The sequence below is a fragment of the Gasterosteus aculeatus genome, chromosome 20, assembly GCF_964276395.1.
Source record: "Gasterosteus aculeatus chromosome 20, fGasAcu3.hap1.1, whole genome shotgun sequence".
In the NCBI taxonomy this organism is placed as follows: Eukaryota; Metazoa; Chordata; class Actinopteri; order Perciformes; family Gasterosteidae; genus Gasterosteus; species Gasterosteus aculeatus.
Genome location: NC_135707.1, coordinates 1,077,494 through 1,091,622, shown reverse-complemented (window position 1 = coordinate 1,091,622; position 14,129 = coordinate 1,077,494). Strand labels below are relative to the sequence as shown.

Genomic DNA, 14,129 nt, shown 5'->3' with positions numbered 1-14,129 from the left:
AGACTCCGGCCATGGAATGTGATGCCGTAAAGGGGCTCGCGTCCATATTTTGGTAGTTGTGTTGGATTTAGTAATAAATGAGAAAGAAAAAGCTAAATGAATTCACCGTTGAGGTTCATTTCCATAAGAGCCTCCGTGTTTATTAACGATCCCGTCTGCTTCTCGCCTCTCGGTGGGCGGAGCGAGCTGCGGCGTGTCATAAAGGGGAGGGGCTTGTGGCAGTATATGTCTTTAGAACACGCATGTTCTAAGTTCATATTCCATCTGACGGCGAAGGGATGGCGAGTGCGAGGTGGGGGGGGGGGGGGGTGGAGGCATGAGGGGGACGAGGTCCACCTCGGCGGGAAATAACGGGGACGTTAATAAAAGCGCGGGGGGGGGCAAACCCGTCTGAGGGAAGCTGAATGGATGGAGCCAGAGAGACGTCACGGCGCACCGCCGCAGCATGAAGACGCAGCGGCTCAGTCGGTCTCCATCTCCCGAGCGGCTCGCTCCTGGCGGACGGCGGCGTGAGTATAAGAGCTGCGCGCTCGTTATTTCCTCTCCGGAGGGGGGGGTGCGAACGCGAGGTGCAGTGAAAAGAGGCTAAAAGAAGCTGCCCACGCACCGGAGCGGGGCGCGCGTGGATGTGGCACCACGCGGGGAGTGTGTGGGCGATGCGCGTCGGAGCCGCAGCGCGAAAGGTCTCGCTGCGGCTTCTCTGGTTGTTATTTCCCGTCTTGATGCTCCGAGGAGCCGCAGCTGTTGGCACAGAATACGAGATGGAACCACGGGACGGATGCGCGGTGTCTTTTATTTAATGTTCTATTTTCAAACGGCGTGTAGAGGCTTTACCGGCAGATGCTCCGTAGTCCGGTCATGCTGGCGGGATGATGGAGCCCGGGCCCCGGCGAAAGGTGACACATGAGCCGTGTGGACTCCACGTTGACGTTGACGCATCGGTGCTCGGCCTTTGGTGCCCCTGGCATCGTTGCTCACACCTCCGGGCACCCTGCAGGGTCACTTCTCCTGCTCGGCTGCGCGCCACAAAAAACAACGTGCACGGCACGATCAAGGTCCGGGGGCCCGGAGAGACCCCCCCCCCCCCCCCCCCCAGCACTCTGAGGATTACCAGCAGACAGGCCGCCAATGCACGCGTAATCAAACAATGTGGCGGCCTTTAGCTGGGCGGGTTCAGGGATCACAGGTATGCGGGTACAGGGCCTGGGACGCAACGGGTGGAGCATAAGGGGGGGGGGGGGGGGGGGGGGGGGGGGGTCCAACCACAACAAGAACAGAAACGACATTATGCAACATTAACTGAGATGCATGTAAGAATATTACTGTGCACGCACGCGGGGGAGGTGGTGCTGGGGGGTGGGGGGGGGGGGGTGGGTGCACGCGGAGAGGGAGAGTCTGCAAAAGGAAAAAAGTGGCAGTAAGATATAAAATCCTTATTTTATTAACATAAAAAATGACTAGAATTAAAATAAATCATTTGTCACACAAGCGGAGCGGGAGCGGTTTGTACCGCGCAGTGAGTCTCAGAGGGATCATCACAATCACAATGTGACGGTCAGACGATCCTCAACTTTATTAAAACCGTCTGCAGCTCCGCACCTGTTTCACGCGAAATAAAACTTCTTGTGGCAGCAGCAACAATTTACAGAATGTAAAAGGGAAAATAATAAAAAGGATGCTCTCTTTTCCCCAGGATGCCTGCAGAGACATTCAGAGGCCCGATAACACGTGCAACCAGCTCAGGTCACACGCACGCGTCCGTTCGGTCACGTTGGATATGTTGGGCAGTTTGAGGTAATAATATCATTTAATTGAATAGATAATAATGACATGATACGTGATTCAGGTGCACACAAGCTAATAAAGTCGACAATGCGATTCATACCAGAGGTGTTCAGAAGCTTCATGACGTGTGGAAAATGTGTGCAGAGATGTCGCCGTTTTCAGCTAATTGGCTGTGAACATTCAGTGTGTGCGTGTGTGCGCGTGCGTGTGTGCACGCGCTCTTCAGACCCAGTGTCCGTGCACAGGCCCACGCGCTGATTCTGGTTGTTTCTCAAACACACGCGCAAAATATTCTCTGTCGTGCGTGAAGCTCGTGCGTAATTGCCTTTTTTTGCCTAGAAACACGGCATTCAAGCTAATAATTCGATAATATGGCGTGAAATTAAATATCTCGGTTTATTTTATACCACGTGGTTTTAATGAGATGATAACCAATGCGACTTCATAATAAACTCCTTTTTTTTTGCTAATCAGCTTTGCACTTTTCCAATTAGTGGCGGCGGATTTGTTGACGTCACGCCCGTTCTGGCCAATAGCTGCGGCCTGCTGACGACTTGGGGAGAGAGAACCTTGTGTCGCAGCTCAGGTGAGTCAGGTGCAAGAGTTTTAAACTTTGACACAACAGAAGCGCTTTAAAATGCCCACGTGACTTTTCTGCAGCCACGTCAGCGCGAATAATCCTGCGGGTGAAACGCATCGTGAAACGCGATGAAAGCCGGTGTTAAATGGAGGGAATATTAATGATGACGGGGTGAATAAGTGCAATCTGCATGTCATTATCTTTCTCTTTATCCAGCTTGGGAATCGTGAAAATACATCTGATCTAAAAAAGAGAAAACGAGCCATAAAGCTCACAGCGATTAGAAAGCAGATTCTACCATTTCCGTTTAAAATAACACTGCGATGAATTAATGATGAGTTTCAACATCAAAGTAATTGACGAAATAATTCATTTACATTTTTTACGATTTTCAAATAAAAAATAATTTTGAAGTGATTAGTGTAACTTAAAAGACTGTACGAATATTACTGAAATCATTGATCAAGTTAATTAAGCATTTTAATATTTTGTGTCCAACAAAAAAAAAAATATTTTGTCAGCTGTTCCGTCTTATGGAGCAATTTATGAAGAACGATTAAGATTTGTGAGAGGTTTTACACTTTCACAACTGCAGCTGCACGTATCTGTGTGTTTGCATCCTTATGTGCACGTTATTTGATATGGTCTGCAGTTATGCATCTACACGCGTGAGCATTTCCACATTAGCTGTGTGTGTGTGTGTGTGTGTGTGTGTGTGTGTTATGTTGCTCTCTGGGAGCTGAGGCATGTTTCTGCTCCTGGAAGGCCTCACGTTGTCCTTGTGGACTGAAACAAAGCACCTTGACGGAGATCAGGGTTCATTTGACAGCCTTCTTAACGCCAACAAAACACCTTTTAAAAAAAAACTGCTATTCAGAGAGAAGAAGAAGAAAAGCAGCAGTTTGTAACCTGGAGGGAGAACAATGCTGCAGCTAACGTAGCCGTCTCTGCTAACGGCTGCACGATGCCAGTCATGTCTTGGTAGTTGCAGTGTTCAGATTTGTGTTGAAGGGGCCTTCTGAGCCCCCCCCCCCTCTCTCATTCCCCTCAGTATCTGTCCATCTGCTGTCAGCAGCAGAGCTTTACTTGGCGGCGGTGTTGGTGGGGGGAGACAACGGGGATCTGGGCACACAGAGCAGCTTTAATTAGAAGGGGCCATGTGCCATGTGCCACCGCAGCGTGTGAGCGAGCGCGTGCTGCAGCCCAACGCGGGAAGGAGTCTCCGTTTGTTCCCTGTGTCCTCGTGGAGGATTCATAGAAGACGCGCTCCTGTGTCCGCGTTACGTCCCCGTTGGTGTATTTCCGAGGAGTTTGCGTGGAGTCTTGAACCCTTCTATCTTCGCTCTGGCTCCGCCCCCTTGAGCGCGGGCCCGGCTGCTTTGGCATCAGATAATGTAAATGAAGACAAACCAGTTTCTTTTGTAGTCAAACAGCCGGGATCTTTTAATTTAAAAATGCATTTGGGCCACGGCGGGGGGGCCGGCGTTTGAAGCCATCACCCTCCTATGGAGCCAGTCAGCGGGCGAGGCGGGCGCACCACGGGGATGGGCGCCCGGCCGGGGGAAAGGGAGGGTTGAGCGCCGCAGCCGGTTTGGACCAGTCTGACGACTTGCGTCATTTTCTCTATCGGTGCCTCTCGCTAATTGTTTGACTTTGGGGAGTTTTTGATATGGGGGGGCCTTGCTTTGACCAAGCAAAGCTTTCTGTGAACAAAGGGAGGCTTGTGATTGGCCGAGGAGGTCTGAGGCGGGGTGAGGGGCCTCATGGTGACGGGGCCGGGCCATTTAAGGGCCGCTGTGGGTTGAGTGAAGAAAAGAAATGGCAGAAGAGTAACATCTTTGTTCCGGGTCGCCATCATCTGTGATTTCTTGGGGGGGATTTCAAGACTTTGTTATTTCATGTTAACGCTCTTCTGATTTAGTCAAAGGTCAAATCAAAGGACATAATGACAATTGTCTCACCCACTGTGTTCTCTGCTTGAAGGTGCGACCTCGGGCGGCGGCGCCGGGCCGGAGAGGATGGGTAGCCTTAGGGGTTGGTTGTTATCTTTGGTTATCTAGCTGTATGAGTGATGTACATTCTTCATAAAGCTAGATAACCGAAAGTAACAAGAATCCCATTACACTCCTGAAAAGGCATCAAGACCCCAAAACGCGCCTCCGACCGAACAACAACGAGCTCACAAAGGCACAAGCTGCAAAAAAAAAATAAAAAGCCCGGATGACATTTACCAGGAGTCTGGCGCCGATGCTGCAGAAGGTACGTTGTTAGTAACGCGTGAGCGCGTCTACGGCCACACGGCCTTCACACCCACCCGACCTCCCTGTGCGCCTGCGCCTGTTTCTGCGGTTTCGACCCATCAACGTTCGGATATGTGAGACCACGGCCGGTGGGCAGGTAGAACTAAGTGACCCATTGCAGTACATATGGCCCACAGCTCCCTGCAGCCACCGGCAGTGATCCACGGCGGTACGGTTGGTGCAGCAGGATCACTTTTAATCTAATAAGCCCCATGATCCTTGCATGTGGGGGGCTGCATGCAGGGGCTCAGCCGTAGCGTCACATGGCTGGCTGAGTGACGGGGCATTGCTGAAAAGGCGCCGCACTGATTCCCTCGGGCCAGCGGACTTTGACAAGTCGCTCAACAAGTCGCTGTTAGCGAATCAGTTTTGATTCCCCAGTTTGGTCAACGTTTTATTCTCTGGGCTCTGCTGGTTGCATCTCTGGCATCAAGAGAACACGCAATGCCAGAAGAATCGCGGGCCTTTTATATGACAGGAGCCACATGCGGGGTTATGAATTATACATATGTCCCAACCGACTTAAGAACGCTGCCTCCCAGTTAATCCGGCCTCCTGACTCCCTGCCGCCACCTAAGCGAAAAGACAAGACCTTGTTTGAGGCCAGTTTTGTTAAGTTTGCCGTTGTTGATTTTTTTCCCTCCCCCTCCCCTCCCCACCTCTTCTTTTCTCCCTTTTGCATGAAAGGATGTTTGATTTAGGTCCCGGCCGTTGTTTGATTTGACGTGACAGTTGGCTTGGTTCTGAATGGGCCGTGGAACAGCCTTCATTCCGCGAGGTGCCACCATGTGGAAAAGGCCTCGCTGAATGCTGCTTGTGTGTGTGCTTGTTAGGCTCCAGAGGAGGGGGGGGGGGTCGGTCAGGGGCAATCAGGCAGAAAGTGCCTCCGGTGACGAGACCCATGAGCGAGAAGAGAACAATCTCAGCCTTAGGGTTCCTTGCTGGAGCTCATGGTGAGGAGTAATTGGTCAATCAGATCTCCGACCTCAAGGCCCGTGATGGCTGATTGAAGGTGTGATTTCCTTTTGGCCCGTCAAAGCCAGAGGGTCGCTCCCGCTGAGAGAGACCGTTCACGATTGTCCCCAAGGTCTCAGAGGCCTCAGAGCTACGCGGCTAGCGGTGAACCACTTGTAATACGTATTCGTCATGGCGGTTTGCTGTCTCAACACGGCTCAGCTAAAGCATCGCCCTGGAGTTTGGATACATTAAAGCTTGACATGGTGCAAATTCTAAACAGCTACTCCGAAGCAAAGTGAAATTCCCTAAAAGCCTGTGTGGCAACCTCACTTCGCAATGCCGACCCCGTAGCAGCGCTGCAGTTGTGCCGTTCTACTGCATTGCAGCGTGGCATTTGAGTGACATTTGCGCTCCGGGCTCTTCTCGGTGAGCGAGAGGAACGAGGGCCGAGAAGGGGAGTGACGGATCACCTTTTGAGGAGCGCCTGGTTCCCCGTGACTTGTTTGTACTACGGTGAGCACTCCGTAGTGCTTTGACCCGTTACTCTGGACGATAGATCGACGATTGGCCCCCACAGATATCCGAGCTCTTGGTGCGGGATAGTTCCCTCCTTAGGGGGTCTTGGACGGACTTTGATACCGTTATATCAGTAGCACGTCACACGGGGGCCCCGGAGCCAAGCTTCCTGCCTTCCCGGAAAATGGCACGGAGATGGGAGACTTCCTAAGAAGCACCGTAGGGCCTTTTGCTCTCTCTGTTTTTCGGCGTCCCATGGCGGAGCTGGAAATAGGAGAGTGTGAATGCAGGGGAGGGGGGGGGGGGGTGTTTATCTTTGCCGCAGATTTAAACTCCAAGTGTCAAACAGAAGAACATCCATTGTGGTCTGGTCCTACTCGCCTCCCCACCAGTCAATAGAGGTTGTCCACTTGTCACCGAGGGACAATGCGCCCCTTTGCCTCCCTTCCATCTCCGTCGGGTCCGAGCAGCCAGACACTTTCCTGAATGAGACCCAGTGATTCTTGCGCACTTTTTTGTTTTTCTCAGCCTTTTTATCGACGGGAAACACCAATGGGGGTTTGGAAAAAGGTCTTGTTGTTGCGCCGGAGCAAAAGGCCACATCCTGCTATTCCCCCCCCCCAAGTTGCAAAAGTCAATGGGTCTCCCCAGACAAAGGAGATTAAGTTTGGCAACGTGGCAGTAACAGGTGTACTCTGACTCTGCCCGGACCACCCGGGCGGTGGACTGCCGTGGTCTGATCCGTCGCTCTGCCCCCCCCCCGTCCCGTCCCGTCGGTGCTTTGTGTTGACGGCAGGAACGCTACAGACGTCGTCCATTTGTACGTTTAGTCGAGTCAGGAGTGCGTCTGCCACCGGCCTCTTCATCATCCATCACTACGTCTCTCTGCTGCAACACTTCTCAGGGGATTTGCCAAGTTTTTTTTTTTCTTCTCCAAATTGGATCCTGCAGATATCTTTAGATGTCGAGCTGTGCTCAGCCAAGGGAGCGAGTTAAGGGTAAACAACGTGGGCACGCCGAGGGAGACGGAAATATCAGAGGGAGCTGAGGCATGAACACATTTTCACATTCAGAACGGAGACAGTGATGTTTTAAGAGCGGAAGTGCCTTTCAAAGACAACGAGTGAAGCCCTTTCTGTCCGTTCCGTCAGTATTTCCAACCGCGGTGAATCGAGCCATTCAGCCGCGGCATAAACAGACACTCTCGGTGCCAGAGCCAGACAGTGCACGCGTTTGTTTGCTCCCGTCGTTAATACAGCTTTCACCGAGAGGCGCTGCCCCTCGGAGAAACAGCCCATTCTGCTGAAATGACTTGGCAAAGCATCCGATGAAGGGTCTTTTCATGCTGAAGCCGCTGCCGCTGCCATTGTCTCGCTCCCTCGCACACACACACCTTCGGGTCCAGAGTAAGCACACAGCGTCATTGTTGCGTGAGCTGTTAATATCAGGGGCTTCACAATAGAGCCCATTCGCCATATTTGCATAAGGCACTTTTCCAACGAGGACCCGGAGAGGGCTTGAGAGCTGGCCCACTCCAGTGGCGCTGGCAAAAAATGTCAAGTGCCAATTAGGAGAGGTTTGCCACCATTCAGCGGGACCCCACCCCTGTCCGTCCTTCTCCTCCCGCTTCCCCACCCCAACTCTCTCACACTCCGAGTCACCCCTGTTTTTACCGCCTTATCCCAATTTCAGACGTCGCCGTCGCCCTACTGACACCCAGAGACAAAAGCGCGCTCCCTCCTCCGCCGGCTAATGGAGGATCCTTTCTGCGGGGCTCAGGGTATTAGCACATTCAGACAGTGCCCGCCGCTCGCCGATTAGTCAGCTTTCTTTGTTGATTTCTTTGAATAGACGGGTTCACGAACCACGAGGCTGAACCTGCAGATACGGACCTCCACCTGCTTGTGAATATTGAATCCTGGCAGGCCGGCCGCATTGTGCTGCCCTTTGGTTCCAGGCTCTGCAGGTCCGCACGGGCAGGTGTGGGACGAGGAAGGGCTTTGGAAAAGACAGATGCTGATTTTTAAGCAATCAAAAATAGCCCCTTTTCATCAGAGTCTGGTGCACGGTGGTCGGTCTGTGCTAACAGCGTTTAGCCACCTCGTGGGAGGCTTTATGCCAGTCCTGCTCATTGACTTGCACTAATGCACACACGTATCGGAGAGCGACGGCTATTAAGAGATGCAGGATGTCGCTACGGCGAGTCTCGGCAGGTAGCGCTGAACGCGGCGAGGAGGAAGGTGTCCTTGAGTTTGAGCGGCGCGGTGTTTACGCTCAGCGAGGCGCTTATCAAAAGGCGGACACGGCGCCTGAATGACAAGAAACCCGTGACTGAATTTTAAAAAAAATTGTAGTTGTAGATGCGATAAAAAGAGGTAAACGCGTTGTTCTCCACACAGCGTTTCTCCAACTCACCGCCTCCCGCCAGTCAAAATTATTTTTCTCTTGTCCCCTTTTTCTCTTTCATTCTTTCATTCAATCTCCGTCGAGTTTTTTCTTTTTTTTCTCTCTTTCCCACCGTTGATTCTCAGATGGTTGGATCTGATTTGCATGCATTTGCATAATGAAAGTCATTTGCATGCTCAGAGGCAGACTGTACCATGAGAACAGACGCGAGAAGGTGTTAATGTGTGTACATGCATCCACGTGCACGCACGGCTTGCACTGCACGCCTCTGAACTGTACATGTTGTTTTTGATGGATAATCCATAATTTTACTCTGATTTTCTCTTCCAGGTTTTTCTGTGCAGGCTACCACCACCAACACTGACGGAAGCTGACGGAGGAGGAGGAGGAGGAGGGTTTCTGTTGATTCTGCCCTCCCTCTCCCTTCGCCCTCCTCTGCATCGCCTCTTCCCTCCTCCTCCTCCTTCGCTCCGTCCTCGCCAGGCTGCCCCCCTTTTCCCTGCACAGCGCCATCTTAGAACAACGCTGGCGTGAAATGGAAGAGGGAAGACCAGTCAGTGCAGGTAAAACACGCCGCGCCCTCCGCGACCTTCCACCCCCCCCCCTCTCACACTCCCTCTCTCCAGCCGTGATAGCCTCTGTTTCTAATCACCTCGGGTGATTCTGTTAATTGCACGATTCATGGGACGCGCTGACGATGTGGGCGGGGCGCGTTCGCGTACGTGTTCGTCGCCCGGGAGGCTTTCAGCGGGAATCAGTCCTCCAAAGCGCCACGTTTCTCGTGCACATCCTCGCCTCATCCTGAAACAGCCTTCTGTTCTTCGGGCACATCGCTTCGGGCACATCGGGGGAGCACCAGTGATGATCTCCGTGATCACTGCGGCAGATCACAAGTGGGACCTCGCTGAGGGGAAAGCCCCTCTGCGTGCCGGTTTGGGGGGGGGGATGGGGGGGGGGGGGGGCGGTCGGTGCTCGGACAAGTCCTGTATTGTTCCCCCGCGAGCCGGCTCTTCAAGGTGCGGCATTATTCCAACCGGGGAGCTCCCAACTTTTTGAAAACCGCTTAAAGCAAAAACTCCAATTAGCGGCGGCGGCTAAACAGAGCAGGCTATTGTGCGCGGGACGGCCTGCGAGATGGCGCCCCGGTCCGGAGGTCCCGGGTCGAGGCGAGCGACGACCGGGGAGGACCGACGCTAAACGTCTCGCGTGGAAGACGCCTTTAACTCTTTCAACGCTGAACGCCAGTATTCACACGGACCGACGCGCGACTGGTGCCACTTCTCTAATTAGGGCACGGCGAGCTTTCTGCACGGCGACTGTGGCCGCCCCCCCCCCCCCCCCAAACAGGTGGTGCACTGAAGGGGCCGCTCTCAATTTACTGTGTAAATTATGCAGAGCCCAAAACAATGCAGCCGGTAGACAGAAGAGAGGCTGCCGTTGGCTAATGAGATGATGAGAAGCCTGTGAGGGCCGGGGAGGTATAGAGGGGGGGGGGGGGGGCACGACCGGCAGCTTGTGTCTGGATCGCGTGTGCGGTAGGGGTGTCCCGTCTGCACCAACCCCATCGTCGGCACCCCTCCTTGCCCAGACTGAGTGCCGGAGGGAGGGGGTCTGGGGGGCAGGCAGCTGGGACACCCTGCCCCCATTGCTCCAGCAGGAGCAGCCAGTCTGGGGAACCTCTGTGGCAGGGGTCCCCCCACCACCACCACCACCACCAACAACACTGGCATGTTGGGGGCCCCCCCAAAAGTCTGCTGCAAAAACCATCCTCCAGCAGCACCAGCGACCCCTCCCACCCTAATGTGAGGCCGGGGGCCTGGGAAGGACTTCAAGTTCACGGCCAGACCTCCTATTGAGCTGACAGCCCGGCTGTTTGCTCAATCCAGCTCCCCATTCAGAGCCCAGCGGGACGGGGAGCGCAGAGAAAGGGCTTGTTGGGGGGCTGGACGGGACAGCGTAGCGCCGTGATAGCTATTCATTCAACATGGGGGAGACAAGTAAAGAGCGAGGGGGGGCGGGGGGAGGTTGAAGAGGGGAGGGGGGAAGGGGGCGTTGTATAAATAAAAAGTGAGGAATCCAGCCTCAAAGTTTGCTTTGAGCGCCGTGCGACTCTCTCACACTCTTTTGGACTCTTAATTACCGGCGCCTTTCACTTTTCTGTCTTCCATTCTCTACCCCCCCCCCCCCCCCCCCCCACCCCCCCCCCCCCCGTCCTCACCCCCATCAACAACACACACACACACACACACACACACACACAACATCGCAATCATTCTCATCATCCGCTCCATCCCCTGGTTTTATTGGGCCACATGCTGGGGCTGTAAAATTTACCATTAACAAGCTTATTCACTGTATTCTTCTCAACAAAACCAGACCATGATGCCAATAACTCAAAGAGACACCAATACCCCCCCCCCCCCCCCCCCCCGCCCCCCCCCCCCCCTCACACCCCCCCTCACACCCGTCCTCTCCCAGTGCACCGCCCGGCTGTGCTAACGCGCCGCATAGCTCAAGCGCCGCTAATTAGAACGATGGTTTCTACTGCTAAGCTGGTTCAGTCTGCACCCGCTGACCCCCCCCCCCCCCCTTTAAGATTTAAAGTTGCTTGTCTGAGCTGCTTGAAAATGTACCCAAAAAAGCGAGAACGTTGGGGTTTGAAGTCCAGCTCAGCTCAGTCACATGCTTTCTCTTGTGTTAGCGGCTCGCGGCGTACCAGGCTCCTCAAGGCCTTTCAGCTTTAGCCGCCCGCAATCCCTTCAGCCGGGACACACGCCCCCCCCCCTCCCCCGGCCCGGACGCAGGAGGAATGTCCCCGTCACTTATTCTCCACGTTTAACCCCGAGCAGTCCGCCACCTTCTTCTCTCACAGTTTGGTCACGTGACTGATCGCCAAATCCATCATGGCCGTCGCCCAGTGGCTTCAAATACAGAATCCAGTTAGAATTGGACGGAGGCGCTCTCGTAATATACCTGCTGCCAAACCCGCAGAAGATCGCCGCACATTAACGCCGTCGTCTTTCTCGCCCACAGGTGAACGCTGTCGGCGTGGCGGAGAGACGGCGCCCGCCGGCACGGCGGCTTTCCAAAGACAACGCGTCACTCGGACCCCCGAACCCCGCGGCGCACCACCCGACCCTGGTGGGACAGGCCGAGAGCGCCTCGCGGGCCGCAACCATGACGGAAGCACCGGCAGCAGCTCCGTCACGCACCGCTGCACACCGCGTGTTGTGACTCTTTGGGGGCGGGGCGGGGGGCGGGGGGTCACTCTGTCATCATCACTGTTAATGCCGCTAGGACTCGAAGAGCGTGAGACCCGCGGACGGCGGCGGAGAATAGTACTGCACTGCGATTGGACGGCTCCGTGTGTCAGCTGACACAACGGCGAAGGAGTGAGCTGTCGTCTTTATCCTCTATGCAACCGTTTCTTCTCTTCTCTTTGGGGGGGGGCTGTTATCCCCCCCTCTGGATTCATATTTTTGGGCTTCAAACACGAGGAGAAATGTTTTTTGAAGAGCCGGCGTTATTCACACAGTGTGTGTGTGTGTGTGTGTGTGTGTGTGTGTACATACATACCGGTCTTGTATTCGCAGCCTTGTGCGACTGTTCAGTCGACTGGCGTGTTAATATCCAGGGTGCGTTTGACGAGCGGCGAGACGGCGAGCTGCTCTCAGGCATCAGCTGCTCCGCCAGGGAGACAAAACATGGGCTTCTAACACCTTCATTTCCTGTCCGTGACACACACACACACACACACACACACACACACACACATTCAAGTGCAATAAAACGACGTATTATCGCTGGCTAATTCATTCTATATTAATTTTCGGGAAGTGGCAAATTTTCTTTATTACGATTGTTAATCTATGCAAATCTTTTACGTATTACTTTAAACAATCTTATGTCTATGCAGTGCTTTTACAATCACGGGGGGGGGGGGGGCTGCTATCGCGGCCTAATTTAGAAAACGTATTCTTTTGATAATCATGCACATCCCAGTGCTCAGACAATTACTTATCTGCTGATAAGCTTGAAATGATGGAAAGAAAAGAAGAAAAAAGACCCGGAGCATAAAAACCCTGAAACGTGGCCTAAAATAATTAAGTCTCTTTTTGTATCTTCAAATGCAGATGAAACATCTTTGTCCGTACGTTGTGTTTTTGTTGGTGTCGTGTGGCGTCTGTGGGCGGCGTTCACCTCTGGTGCCTTGTGTTGGAATATTAATAAAGGTTTACATTGAAAACAATGGGAACGCAGCGCACGTGTTTTCTGTTCATCAGCAGGAATCCATCCTCCAGCCCCCCCAACCCCCGTCCCAAAGACGGGTAAAAGGCCCAGAATGCATCGGGGCAAAAAATAAGGCGAACACCCAACGGCGATATATGACCCCCCCCCCGATCAATGGCAGCAGACGGCGACGCCGCTGTAAAATAAGTGAAATGTAATCTCGTTACAGCACAGCTCCATCTTTCACGAGTCTCCTGGAATAAAGGATGGTTACAGCCCCCCCCCCCCCCCCTCCCACCGCCCCCACCTCCCCCCAACCGCCCCCCCCGCCTCCTGTTTACAGCTGTGTGCTGTACACATAAACCCCCCCCCTCGTCTCATAATCTCATTCACGCCGTGTTTTGGTCCGGCTGCCAAGAGGCAGGTTGCATTAGCCGAGCACTGGGGGGGGGGTCACGACAAGAGAGGAGGGCGGAGCCTCCACGACGTGTCAGGTGACCTCGAGGAACAGGAAGCTACCGGGGGGGGGGGGCACAAAATGGCTGCAATCAGATTCCAAGATGGTGGAGGACGGTGTGATGGACCCGTGGGGGGGGAGAAGGTGTCCTGGTGGTTTGCTTAACGTGCTCCGAGTGAAGAAGAAGATGGAGGCCTGATGGAGGCCTGATGGAGACCTGATGGAGGCCTGATGGAGGCCTGATGGAGGCCTGATGGAGGCCGGTTTTATACTTCATTAGTTACCCCATATCTCACATTCTGCTTTTTTGCCTTCATACAAGACTCTCAAACGTTTTGGTTCAGAGATTAAAGTAGTAATACCCCCCCCCCCCCCCCCTGACTCCCAGAAACAACTGACTGAAGATGATGTCATTCATATGCAAAACCGGCGTGCTTTCTGTGGCTGAATGTGTGTGTGTTGCTTGAGTGGCTGATTCCATTACTTGAAGGACCATTAACCCCCCTGCCCCCCCCCCCCCCCCCATTTCACCTGTCAGCAGCCAAAAGAGCTGAGAAAGACTGTGTCCTCTCTTCCTCCTCCTCCTCTCTTCTTCCTCTTCTCCTTCCTCTTCTTCTTCAACTCCTCTAATGCAGATCCTGATCCTCATCCAGATCTAGATCTTGATCCTGATCCTGATCCTGATTCAGATCTGATCCAGAGGTGGTTTTACTCATCAGTGAGATCGACTTCCTCCAAGAAAAGAAACAAAGGAACAATTGTGGGAATCAAAGGGGTCCGATTAGAGCCGACGGGTCTGTGGGGTGTTAAGAAATCAGGGCAGGAAGAAGAGGAACAGGAGACGTTATGGAGGAGCGTGTTGAGGGGGGGGGGGGGGCGTTAATGCCGACAGCTCATC

The 14,129-nt window shown here is 53.6% G+C and overlaps 1 long non-coding RNA gene across 5 annotated transcripts; it reads left to right on the top strand.

The window, feature by feature from the left end:
* Positions 1 to 263: 263 nt before the first annotated feature.
* On the top strand, positions 264 to 12,799 carry LOC120814241 (uncharacterized). 5 transcript variants are annotated; one of them, XR_013453587.1, is made up of 7 exons: positions 264 to 509; positions 1,694 to 1,794; positions 2,260 to 2,371; positions 4,349 to 4,399; positions 4,501 to 4,624; positions 8,875 to 9,107; positions 11,578 to 12,799. It is a non-coding gene; the product is annotated as an uncharacterized LOC120814241 (long non-coding RNA). The 5 variants fall into 5 exon arrangements; XR_013453586.1 differs by having other exon boundaries at positions 289 to 509; positions 2,280 to 2,371; XR_013453588.1 differs by lacking the exon at positions 1,694 to 1,794 and having other exon boundaries at positions 353 to 509; positions 2,280 to 2,371.
* Positions 12,800 to 14,129: the final 1,330 nt, after the last annotated feature.